Genomic DNA, 13,430 nt, shown 5'->3' with positions numbered 1-13,430 from the left:
CCCTCTAGTGATAATTGGGTAAAATTGTGGTGAAGCCTAGTCACAATAGAAGCTGCCATTGCTGAACCAGTCACTAAACTTCCCAATGCAGAAATCAGGGGAGAGAGGATTCAGGAGAACTGGCTGGTTGTTTTCTTTTGCTAGCCAGATGTGAAAGTGATTGATTTCAAATGACATATACAACACATGAGATGATTTTGCCTGTAGAGTTATAGGCTACCTTGGAAAGAAAGTTCAGAATTGTGCAAGTTTGGGGTTTCTTCTCTGGTAAGTATAATTGTGTCTACTGCTCTGTCCTTTCTTGTAGTATAGCAATATCCTGAGAAATGGGAGCAAGAGTCAATAATGGGAAAAAATAAACAATTGTAGCCAATATTGGGTGGTACACTCATTTCATATTATAATATGCCCACCCAATCTCTCAATATGACACCTTAATGAATTGACTTCTCATTAACAGTAAGAACATGATAGACCATGGATACTCACGATAACACATGAAATCTGCCAGGTAACCTGCTACATATATCTCAGAAAACTACTGAAATTTATCTTGGGCTAGATTCCTCTGCGATTTCAGATTCCGTCTCCCAACATGCCCCCCCAACCCCACCCCCACCCCAACCCCCCACACCCCCCCGCAAGATTCTGCACATTGCCTGCAGCTGGTTGAGTGCCTAAGCTAGGGAAGGTGTTGTGTTGGGTGATTTGAATGTGTGTTCTCACTTAATTCTTACTGGAACCCTTCAAGGTTGGGTCCATCCTACTTTAGGGAGACAGTGTAGCAAAGTGCTTGAGACCAACGACTTGGGTTGTATTTCTAGATCTACCACTCGGTAGCTGAGTGATCTTCGGAAAATGACTTAATAATTTTTATGCTTCCATTTCCTCATATCTACCATGTGGATATTGACAGAATCTACCATGCAGGGTTCTTATGAGAAGTGAATGAGATGATGAATGCCAGTGCTGAGCCCAGCACCCCCAGAAAGATACTGGCTACTTGCAGAAAAGGGAATTGAACATGAGAGAGGTTCGATACCTTGTCTGGTGTTACAGAATAAGTGTCGGAGTGGAGTCCTCTCTCCATACCTTGTCTAGACCAGATGCCTTCCCTCACCCCAAGAGCAACTCTCTAGCTCAATACAATATTGTATTTTTTAAGTGCTTATCACTATCTATAATTTTCTTTTTAAAAAAATCCATTTATTCAATTCTTCCTCCTCCTACCGCACTGTAGGCCTTTTATATCCTTTCACTACAGAATCCTCTATGAGTGAACAATACTTAGTGCAGGAGGCTCAATTTATATGTGTGTGTGTGTGTGTGTATGTGTATATATAAAATAAATGTACAAAAGATAAAATTATTTCTAGAGTCCACGCTATTCAAACACTGATATAAAAGCTTAAGCTGGACTAATCTTTGTGTGTTTATCTAGAACGGTCAATATGTATATCCTGCAAGTCACTTCATCTAAGATTTAATTTATGCAATATATCTAGTGATCAACTGGCTTCTCCTCGATTTCAGGTAAGGTGGGTTGCTGAAGATTACAGGATTCTACCTTACTAATTGCATGAATGTCAAGGCTGTTGGAGGTATTCCTGTCTTATTCTGGACACATACCTTCCAATATCCGGGTGAATTTTTCAATGGATCAGTATTTTCATCAGAAATACGCTTCACAGCAAGTAGGCTTTATGATGATTTGGTCATACCCACGCTATCCTATTCATCAAGTGGTCTGATCTGGAGGAAAAAAAAAAGGAGCTTTAGTTGTACTAGTTTCTGTTTGTCTAGCAGTCCATTCCTAACCTCAGCCTTTGCACTTCTAAATTGGGAGACATTAATGAGGTTTTTCAGGATTTCCTTTATTAACCACAGTGGCATCTCTTTTCTTGGGAAGGAAAGTCAGAGGTTAGCCATTGAGATATCTTCCAATCCTGTTCCACTTTCCAGAACACTGTTTGAGTGTGTGGAAGGTACTGTTCCCTGAGTTTAGTACCTTCCCCATGCTCTTTCCTTTATTTATTTCAGTTGTTCACTGGAAAGAAGGTGATATAGTCAATTTACACTGCCAATTTTCCGGAAGTACATTTAGATTCTGAACAATCTTAATTACTGCTATCTTGTACTGTTAAATTTCCCCTGGATGTCTTTTTTTTTTTCCAGCTGTTTTTTAAGCTTACAGGGAACAGAGAGTATTGCTTTCATAATTTTCAGATCTCTTAAGGATATTCTGGGCACAAGATGACTGTTTAAACTAATATGCGTATGTTCAATCAAACTAGCATTATTCCTGGACTGTGACACGGGCAAGATAGAACATAATTCTTATTTACTTTTAAACAACGCTATTTGAGGTAAAATTGACATTCCACAAAATTCATCCATTTTGAATGTACAGTTCAGTGATTTTTGGTAAATTAGCTGACTTATGAAAGCATTACAATAATCCAGGTTTGAACACTTTTATCACCACAAAAAGCTCCTTCATGCTCAATTATAGTTAATCCCTGTTCCGATACCTGGCCACAGGCAACCAGTGATCTACTTTATATCTCCATAGGTTCCTTTTCTGAACATTTCATGTAAATGGAGTCATTCAGTACGTTTAAGTTGTTCCATTTTTTGGGTAGTAGAAAGAAACCCAAAAAGCAGACTCCTGTTATTTTCAGAACATATCTTCTCTACCATTTAAAACATTTACTGAGTATCACAAATGTAAGTGGCGTGGCAGATTCCAAACACCATGGACCCCTTACCAGATAGATATGTGTTCTAGTTATTACCAGGTGTTTGACCTGGAGTGAATTCCTCAATCTCTTTCAGCTTTAATTTTCCTGTTGGTAAATTGGGAATGATAGTAATTCTATTGTGTGATTTCTGTATTCGAATAACGTACATAAAGCAATAGATAATTTAGCACATGGTATGTGTGCACATTTATAATATGAGGATTTTGTTGAAAGTTCATATAAAAGATTCCTAAGCAAAGTGTTTTTCCTGCCACAAATTGCCATCCCAATCTCTCTCAAGTTGAATGATTGCAGTGCACGATGGGGCAGCCCACTTCTGAATGGTTGTCAGCTCTCTTTGTGCTGTGGACTCATGGGGGATGTCCTCACTGTGAAGCTGGTCTCAAGAAAGCAGTGTTTGAGCCCTCCTTTTGAGTGACAGGAAACTGAGTCTAGGTCAGAAATTGTTGGTGTGTTTCTAGGCCTTGTATGGGGTCTTGTCTCTGATTGGCTGGGCAACCAGATGCAGAATCCTATTTTCTGAGGAAGAATATTCCTCTGCTGAGGATACTTGGGCAGGATAAATGGAGAGGAATCCTTTGCCAGCTCCATTGTTAATCCTGTGACTTCATCTTGGCCTTAAGTCCAGGGGCTGCTGAAGACATTCTGAACAGTATGTGGCAGTGATGGAGAAGGAGGGGGATGTAGTCACGTAACTCTAGGTTCTATCTGGGAACGTGTGAAGACAATGAATACTCTGTAGAGAGATCAGTGTATGTCTGACTCTGCCTTTCTGAACAGAAATGAGCAGCATATTGAGTGTGGAACAGATTTCTCCATCTCTGCATGTTCAGGAAGGAGGGAGCACCAATTTCACCTGCAGTTTCCCTTCCAGCTCTTTTTGTGCTTTATACTGGTATAGATGGGAAGCTGGAAAAAGCCCTAAGGACCTGTTTTAATGACTGTAAATGAGGATGAAAAGGAGGAAGGATAAGTAAGAATCACTTTGAATACTAAGGAGGGTTACAGCTGCCTGTTCATCAAAGGATCCCAGGCTGAAGACTCAGCCACATCTCTCTGTGCCTGCACACAGTGCCCTTCAGCCTCTGCAGCCCAAGCCCAAGCCTGTGCCTGGTGCTGCTCTGGTACCAGCATTGAGAAAGAGCCATGTGTGAGGTGGAAAAGGCAAATTCAATGAATTACAGTGTTTTCTATAACCAGGGGGAAATGCAATGATAGATAAACAAGCGTTCCAGTCACTGTAGCTCCGTCAACTAACGGGACTGTCATTACACATCACTCACCTCCTTTCCCACCAGTATATTGGCCATATCATTGAATCAGATTCCTAGCCTCCTCTTTTGCCATGATTCCAAGTGAACTAGATAGTTACTCAAACCTTTCTAAAATAATCTGATTAAAGTAGGGTAATATTCACCACTCGTTGCTACATCCTACTTCATTGAAGGCATGTTCTTCAACACAAAAAGAAAGAACAAAGAAGACAAATGGGAAAAGCAAATAAGTTTTTATTGATTTCTCCTAGGTTTTCACAAAAAACTTTCTTAAAGATTTTGAAGTGAATATACCTTCTCTTCCGTAAGGGAGTTAACATCCGAGTGCCCTATAAGCTCACTCTCATGTAGCTCATTTCCAAGAGTATTAGAGTGTATTATGTGTTGACTATTCATGCTCTCTCACCCTTACTGTGCTAATCTTTAGCTGGAGTATATTTTCTATACTTGGCCTCACTGTGGACTTTGGACACGGCAATGTGACCAGCTTTGACCAATGGAATGTGAGTGGATAGGAAGTATGTTATATCATAGCTAAAACTAAATATATTCACATGGCATGTCTTCTTTTGTTTCTTCCCTGCACTTGCCAGGTAGTGGTTGTCCTTTCAGCTTTTATCCATAATGTGAAGAAGACGCAAGGTCCAGAATGGAAAGATAACTATAGTAGCAGAACGGAATCGTCCTGTATCCAGTAGCAGAGCCTCAGAGTGCTGGGACTACAGTTGACCCACAGCTAACATACCATGGACAACTCAGTAAACTTTGTTCTTGTGAGCCACTGAGATTGTGAGGTTGTTTGTACTGAGCATTGCCCTACTCAAAGTTGACTGATATATGAAGTCATATCAATTCTGTCTTCTAAATACTTCTCACATTCAACCACCTCTTTTTTTTTTTTTTTGCGGTACGCGGGCCTCTCACTGTTGTGGCCTCTCTCGTTGGGGAGCACAGGCTCCGGACGCGCAGGCTCAGCGGCCATGGCTCACGGGCCCGGCCGCTCCGCGGCATCTTTCTGGACCGGGGCACGAACCCGTGTCCCCTGCAACGGCAGGCAAACTCTCAACCACTGCGCCACCAGGGAAGCCCGGAATAACTTCTTAAATGTATCCCCTATCCATGAGCTCTTACTTCCCAAATCTATCCCTGAAGTTATCATTCTAAAATACACATCAGATTAGATTGCTGTTCTATTTCAGGACCTTCTATGGCTCCCCATGACCCAAAAGTAAAAGCCAAGGTTTATGTGGCCATCTACAGTATTACTTCCAGTAAGTGTTCATCTTCCTCCCCAGTATTACACCAAGATTTCTGAACATCAGCCATATCAAATGAACTCACTCTCATATTTTCTTCTTATAAATATTATTTCTTTCTCAAGTTGGCAAAATCCTATTCAATCTTCAGGACCCAGTAAATGTCACATTTACTTTTAAAAAGATTTTCCAGGTTACATAAATTATATTTATTTGCCCTCTCCCTCTTTTAGTGTTCTGTACACAGTTTTGCAATAGCACGTATCTACTATGCTGAGAATATTGTTTGGTTTTAACTCTTCACTAGTCCAAATTCCTCAAGGATGGGGGCCCATACATATTATTCTTTAATCCCAGCTGTTATTATTGTCCCTGACTTATAAGAACCATTCAGTAGACCTGCCTACAGCTTGACCACAGTTTACTTTTGACAAGTGCACTGATTAATGAGAGCTGGTTTGTGAAGCTGGTTTATATGAGTGGGCTGGAAACCTTCCACTACGGGAACACTTGAAGATACTTCTACTTCATTATATCCCTCAAGCCAACACATGGCTGTGTTTCCCACTCTTACACCTGGTTCTTACTTAAACCATCATCCCAGGAGGCCAATGTGCCCCCATCTAAGCATATGTATCAACACAGCCATACAGAAGTTTGTCTCCATATATTCGTGGTTTTTAACATCAATTGTAAATGAAATGGTGCGTGAAAATTCTGTATGTTTTTATAACGTACCATTTCTATACTTTACGATATCTCCTTTGACTCTCTTCGCTCTTAGTACAGCTTACCCAGGACCTTTTGATGAGTCAAGACAACTCATATCATTATGCGTAAAGACAACTCATATCATTAAATGAATCTTCCTCAACCTTCTGCTTTCCACATGAAACATTCCTGCTTTTACACATATAATTCACTTTCCCTCCCCTAATAATAAAAAAGATATCTCTCTTCCTTTTAAATAGTGCGCCTCTGTCCAAATGCTTCACCCACTCCATTCACTTTGACTTCTCTGGCACCTCAGCCCACTGATCGTCCAAACTCTATGGTCTGGTTCTTCAGGACTTTCTTGCTACTGATTTCTTCCCATCATTTAAAATATTCAAGCATGCTCCTCTGAAAAAATATTTAATATTCCTCCAAATTCATACATGCCTCTCCTGTAACCAATCTATTTTTTCTCAGAAATACCAATGATCTCTTTATTATTAAATCCAAAAGGTATTTTTTACCTCCTTCATCTAGACAAGTGTTTCTCAAATTCTAATGTGCGCAGGAATCTTATTAAAATGCAGATTCTGACTCAGGAAGTCTGGGTAGGGCCTGAGCTTCTGCATTCAGAATAGCTCCCCGGTGATGCAGATGCTACTCACCTGCAGACCACATTCAGAGCAGCCACTTTCTGTAGTGCTTGCCACTCCTTTCGGAGACTTTTGTGTTCCTGGCAGGAAGGAGGTGAGGAAGGTTCACAAAAATTGTGAACTGCTCTTTCCTTCTCTATCTGACCAATAGAGGGGGCTGTTGTGTAAACTGGAAATGGTTTTTCTATATAAGATCAGAATAATCGCACAAAAACCTTCCTTCCCTACAGTTTAAAGAGATATTCTGACGCCACTTTTTGCACAATGACATGTAAAGCATCTCAGACGCCAGAGGCAGGCAGTCTTGTTAAGACAGCCTCTCTCCCAACACACCTTACAACGTCCATCAGAAGAAGAAATCTAAATCCTGTGTCATTCCTTCTCAACCTCACAGCAACCTGGGTTCAAGTCCACCAGTCATCAGACTTTTGTTTGTGGAGAATCTCCCAGAAAGGAGCTCACTGCCTCCTCACTGCTCCACCATGACCTTGGTGTTCACCTTGATGCTTGAGGTGCTCCTATTCCTGAGTGAGTACTGTTCCTTTTTACTCTCTTGTCTACACATGGAACATTGCTTTGGACTGACTTTGAATAGAGACTTTTTGTTCTGGCTGAGTTCATTGATTCAGCATTGATGTTTCAGGAGGAGCCGGAGCCCAGTCGGTGACCCAGCCTGACGGCCACATCACTGTCTCTGAAGGAGCCCGTCTGGAGCTGAGGTGCAACTACTCATCTTCTGTTTCGCCCTTTCTCTTCTGGTACGTGCAGTACCCCAATCAAGGACTCCAGCTTCTCCTGAAGTACACATCTGGAAACAGCCTTGTCTCAGGTATCAAAGGTTTTGAGGCTGAATTTAGGAGGAGTGAGAAGTCCTTCCACCTGAGGAAAACATCAGCCCACTGGAAAGACTCGGCCAAGTACTTCTGTGCTCTGAGTGACACAGTGACTAAGACTACAGTGGGAGCTGAACACAAATCTCCTGAGACTTAGTAGCTTAAAGACTCAGGGTCTCAGCCTATGTTATTTTCAGGATGTTGGCATGTTCTGTGAAGGCAAACAGTACAGAGAATACAGAATCCTGAAAGTGTCTGGTTCTCATGGGCATCTTAGATTTCTTTTCTCTTTCGCAAAGAAAAGACTATTGGTTTCTTTATTTCAGTGCTCTCAGTGGTCTTGAGGCTGGTGGGTGGTTTCTTGTCAGTGACACCTGAGAAGGCTGTGCCTATACTGTACTGTTTCGTTCAGAGTAAGTTTTTATGTCATAAAAAGAAAACCCAATCTTAATATTCTTTTTCGAAATATAGTTGACAATTCCAAGGTATTTGTTCTCACTTACTTAGTTTGGTTCAAACAAATGGGATTCTGGTTGGAATCACATTGGAAACTGACATTTTAGGATATTATGTTTTCCTACCCAAGAATATTATATGCCTCTTCATTTATTCAGGTCTTGTTTTAGTCCTTTAAAAGTAAATTTTGCTTGCTTGTTTCCAGAAAAGTTGGAAAAAATGAAATGAATCATTGAATAAGTGGAGAGTTGATGTCTAGTATTCTGTGTCTGTTCCTCTCTCTGAACAAAGAAGAGAGCCAACAGAAAGTGGAGCAGCATCCCCAGTCCACAAGTGCCAGGACGGAGAGGTTTCTATTTTTAACACAGTCACACACGCAGCAAGAGTGAGGTTCCAACCATTAAGAAGAACATATCTCTGTACAGGTCATAGGCTCAGACTCCACCTTCTGCTCTGCAATCATGGGGACCCCGCCCACGTTCAGTCTGTTCACAGCCCCACAGAAGGAGGCACTCACTTTCACACAAAATGACGTTTCTGAGAATTCATACCTGAGGTTTTTCTGTTTCCTCCTTTCTGCACACTTCGTTAGGCAATATAAAAATATTTTACGAATGATGCTTGTATACAAAGAGCTTACTATCTAACAGTCATAGGAATATCTCTCTCATTAGACTTAAGCTTTATGAAGATATCAATTTTTTTTTTACCAATAAGCATTCACTGAACAATGGTTGAAAGAATGAATGGCTGATAATATTTATACCCATATATACAGGCAAATTTATAGCCAATGGTTAGAATTTGTATGGAAAATAATTTCAGCTCCCTAAAAGGAAAAATGAACAATTAGAGGCTTTTCAAAACAAAACAGACTGCTTTGAGGTGTAAAATATTCCTCACTACAGGAACTAGTCAAAGAAAAGTGGAATGTCCATTTTCCAGTGATCTGCAGAAACAATTACAAAACAATATGATTTTGCACCAAGCTAAGAATTTTAAGTTTTAAATGAGGGAAAATACCGTGAAAGAACACGGTATTTGAACAACCAAAAAGCTTGTAAAATTCACCACAGATTAAAAAAGCTTGTAAAATTCACCACAGATTAAAAAAAAAAATCACTTCCAAATTCATGGAAATTGGATTTTGAATTTTTACTTGACGCATGTGTAGGAATTTAGGTGAGGGCAACGGTAGGAGAACACATTCCAAACAGCGTAAACTTATTAAGAGCAAAGATCAAGAAACAATAAGCAAGAAGAGTTTAGGAAATTAAAAGTTTTTAATATTACTGAAAGGGACAATTTTTATTGGATGGTACTGTGAGATAATATGAAATGTTAGCTTGAGGCAGTAGTTCACCCAAGAGGGCCACACACAGCTCAGAACTGGGTTTCTTTCCAGATAAAAATACAACATGTCATGAGATTACCTGTCTTTAGCATAACCAACATTAAGGAATATCTTGAAATTGTTTTTTAGAATGAGCTATTAATCTAAATTTAAACTGGTAGATAATATCAAAGTTTTATTTTTACAAGCACACTTCTAAATGTATAGAAAAACTGGATTTCCATAATGATTGATTCAATGAACAAATAAATTTCGTTTTCCCGGAGCAATTCTACCACCAACTAATCACCATATTGCAGGAAAGGAAAAATCTAAACACTTTCCCAATGTGTTGCAATTTTATGATCACTTTGCAGCATGAGTTTTGTTTAGACGTAGGGGGAGACTAATAGCTTCTCTGCCTTCATTAACCTCCCGTAAAGGACAAACTTTTAAATCAAATAATACAGACCAAACAAATAAAAATAACTACATTCTGCTTTGCTTTGTACTTTGTTCTCTTCCTCATCTGGCTGCAAAAACCCTTGCATGATTTTCACTGAAAATAACTCCTGAATTCATGTGAGATTTTGCCCTCCTCAGTACTTGTACTGGTATAGTTTAGATATGTTCCCATCTACTTCCCTGCTCTTCAGGGTACTGAGTTGCCATAAGGATAAGCCAGGCAGATAGTCCTTCAACATTAAGGCTAATTTCTAATTTACCCCCACTGTGCCTTTTATCATCACAAACATGTTTGTTGTCTAATTTGGTTCACTCTTAGAAGAGCATGGTTTGGTGTACCTAAAAAAAAGGATATTTCTTCGAGCAGCAATATACTAAATTTTTAGGGGTCTTATAGCTCCATTTTTCTTTTAAATGGTGCAGGGTTCAGAATCAAGTAAGCACATAAAAAATAGACAGCAACACCGTAGTAAAACTAAAATTGTTATTCCACCGTTTGGTGATTTAGTTTATATCCACATCGTTCAGAAAGAGAAAGGCTTTCTTCAAAAGTAGGAACTGAGAAGAATGAGGAAGAGAAATCTATCTTATCGAATAAAAGACTTTCTGTAATACTCAGTGATGGATGAAATGAGAGATGTGGAAACTTCCAGTCAAAGTTTGTACATTTTACTTTCATCAAATGTCTATGATCCATCCCAGAAAAGCAACCCATAGATTTAGAATAGCCCCACTCACCATCGTTTCATCAAGGAAAAGTTTTCCTGGTGCTGAATGTTGGGTAATGCTATATACTATATACAACTGAATGTTGGGTGATGCTATATTTGGGGTCTTGAATGGTGGAAGAGACCAAGAACAATTTAAGAGAAAGGGAGGGGAAATAAGAATAGACCATGGACAGAGAAGATTCGTCCAAAAGGCACTATGCAAGATTTGCTTTAATCTATTATTAACATTGAAATTTGAAAGAGTTATTAGAATAGGTTCACAGACTCTCAAAGCTAGAAACCATTGTGGAAAAGAGGGTAAGCACAAAGATGCAAGCCATAAACACATCTGCTTTGCAGACAGATTCATATAAGTGGATATCTGTGGTTTTTGTGGGGTTTTTTTCTGCACAGTAGAGCTGCCATATCATTGGGAGCTGTGGAAGTTAATCACTGGACCATTTTAGGGAACATCATTCATACCTTAGCCTAAAATATAGAGAAAGACAATGCAGAGATATGAAGAAAGACAGATCTGAGAGCATCATCAGAGCCTATATATCCAGCTCTGCCTGGAACGGCAAAAGTCAAAATACTCTCATTGGGAACAAGCCAGCATGAGTTGAGATTCTGTCATTTACAACAAATAGATCCATAAGTAATACAGAAGAAGGTGGGGGAGAGCCTTTTGGTTTTGTACTATTTTATGAGCTGAATTTATGGTACTTAGAAGCATGTTTCAGTTAAAATAACTAGAGTTATGTAGATACAGATCATCACTGGTCTACCTTCATTATAGTAAATATGAACCAGGTTAATCCTATGTATGTTTTATGAATTTCTGATGGGAAAAAATTAGAAATATACTGAAAACATCCACAACTCTGCCACATAGACACTCATTATTTTTACTTTTTTCTATCTTTTTCACAATTTTGCACGTTGTTACATCATATTATAGAGACAATTTTATGTCCTTTTTATTAACACTCACTTTTGTCATAGATATACTCACTTAAAAATACCTTGTATTCATACTTTGAATTGATTATTCTACTATTCTACACCATAGATATACCACACTTAACTTTATAATTTTCCTGTTTGGGGATATCTTGATTATTTATTTCCAGTTTTTCATCATTTTAAATAGCATTATGGTGTATCCCTTTAAATAAAAATTTGAATTTGAATTTCTCATCATTTTATTAGAACAGCATCCTAGAACTGCAATTAATGGTTCAGTGGGTAAAAACAGGTTATAGTCTTTTTGCTCCTTGTGTCTCGGGAATGGGGAGTTAGTGTTTAGTGCGGACAGAGTTTCAGTTTAGGAAGCTGAAAAATTCCACAGATGGATGATGGTGGGAGCTGCACAACGATGTGAATGTACTTAGTGCCACTGAACTGTACAGTTAAATACGGTTAAAATAGTATGTTTTATATTATGTGACTTCTACCACAATAAAAAAACATTTCCAAAAAGTATTCTAAATGTATCATCTCTACTCCCTAACACCTTTCTTACTTGAACCCACTACAGTCAGATTTTCATCCCTACCATTCCGTTGAAATCACTCTTGCTGAGGTCACTAGTGAGTTTTAAATTTTATTTATTTATTTGTTTATTTTTTTATTTATGGCTGTGTTGGGTCTTCGTTTCTGTGCGAGGGCTTTCTCTAGTTGCAGCAAGTGGGGGTCACTCTTCATCACGGTGCACGGGCCTCTCACTATCACGGCCTCTCGTTGCGGAGCACAGGCTCCAGATGCGCAGGCTCAATAGTTGTGGCTCACGGGCCTAGTTGTTCTGCGGCATGTGGGATCCTCCCAGACCAGGGCTCGAACCCGTGTCCCCTGCATTGGCAGGTGGATTCTCTACCACTGCGCCACCAGGGAAGCCCACCAGTGAGTTTTATATCAACAAATCCAATGATGCATTACCATTCCTTATCTTATTGAGTGTCTCCGAAGAATGTGGCACTATGGCTACTCTCTCCCTGAAACACCATCTTTGCCTGGATTCTGGAACTCCACATTCTCCTGGTTTGCCTTCTTCCTTGCAAACCGCTCCTGCTCAGTCTCCTTTTCCTACATCTTCCTCCTCTTGCTGGTGTCCACATGTTGTGTTTTCTCAGAGCTCAGTCCTCAAACATTTATTCTCTTCAAATGATCTTGGAGGGGTTCAGCACATGCCACCCCAAAACAGGCCACTATTATAAAAGCACTTAAGCCTAGCCACTTTGGGTCTTCATTTTTCTATGAGGACCCCCTATGTACATGTAAAAATTATTAAATAAAATCTCTATGCTTTTCTCCTGTTAACCTGTTGTATGTCAACTTACTTCTCAGGTCCAAATGGAGAACCTAAGAGGGAACAGGTAAAGCTTTAGCTCCCCTACAATCTCACCTAGGGATATGGCTTTAATTACTATTTATACATTGATGACACACAAATTTACATTTTCATCCCAACCTTCTCTATTAAAAGCCAGGCTCATATATACTGTAATCTATGTAACATCTACACTGGATATCTAATTGGCATCTAACATATCCTTAACATAAGGCCTGATTTCCCCCCATAAGTTCTTCCTTCACTCTTTTCCATCTCAAAAAAAAAATGGCAATATAATTCACCTTACCAGAAATCTAGGGACTCCTCCTTAATTCTTCTGTTTCTCCCATACCCCACATTGTCAAACAAACCTGCCACATAAGATTTATTTTTTTCTCATAAAAAGTTTGACTTTGTTTTTCAATTCAAACAATGATGTTACACAATGGGTTTCAGTGACCACCAATTCATTTTTGAATTCTAGATGACAGATAGATAGATAGATAGATAGATAAGATCAAGGAATCTTGTCTCGAGGTTGCTGCCTAGTTAAAACACCTCCCTGTCTTGCAATATTTCTTGCCTAGCTGTTCAGGACTTTCCCTCAGAAGCCAGGAGCCAATGAATTGCTTACTTCTTTGG

At 39.4% G+C, this 13,430-nt stretch overlaps 1 protein-coding gene across 8 annotated transcripts in view; it reads right to left on the bottom strand.

The window, feature by feature from the left end:
- SALL2 (spalt like transcription factor 2) overlaps positions 1 to 13,430 on the bottom strand; it is an 802,697-nt gene that overhangs the window by 155,049 nt on the left and 634,218 nt on the right. For all 8 annotated transcript variants that reach the window (XR_013826964.1, XR_013826965.1, XR_013826966.1 and 5 more), the window contains one exon: positions 1,630 to 1,752. The gene's annotated coding sequence lies outside the window, so the exon portion shown is untranslated. The remainder of the gene's footprint in view (positions 1 to 1,629; positions 1,753 to 13,430) is intronic.

Source organism: Stenella coeruleoalba, assembly GCF_951394435.1.
Source record: "Stenella coeruleoalba genome assembly, chromosome: 2".
In the NCBI taxonomy this organism is placed as follows: domain Eukaryota; kingdom Metazoa; phylum Chordata; class Mammalia; order Artiodactyla; family Delphinidae; genus Stenella; species Stenella coeruleoalba.
Note: the sequence above shows the minus strand (reverse complement) of the source record. Positions and strands in the feature narration are given on the sequence as shown.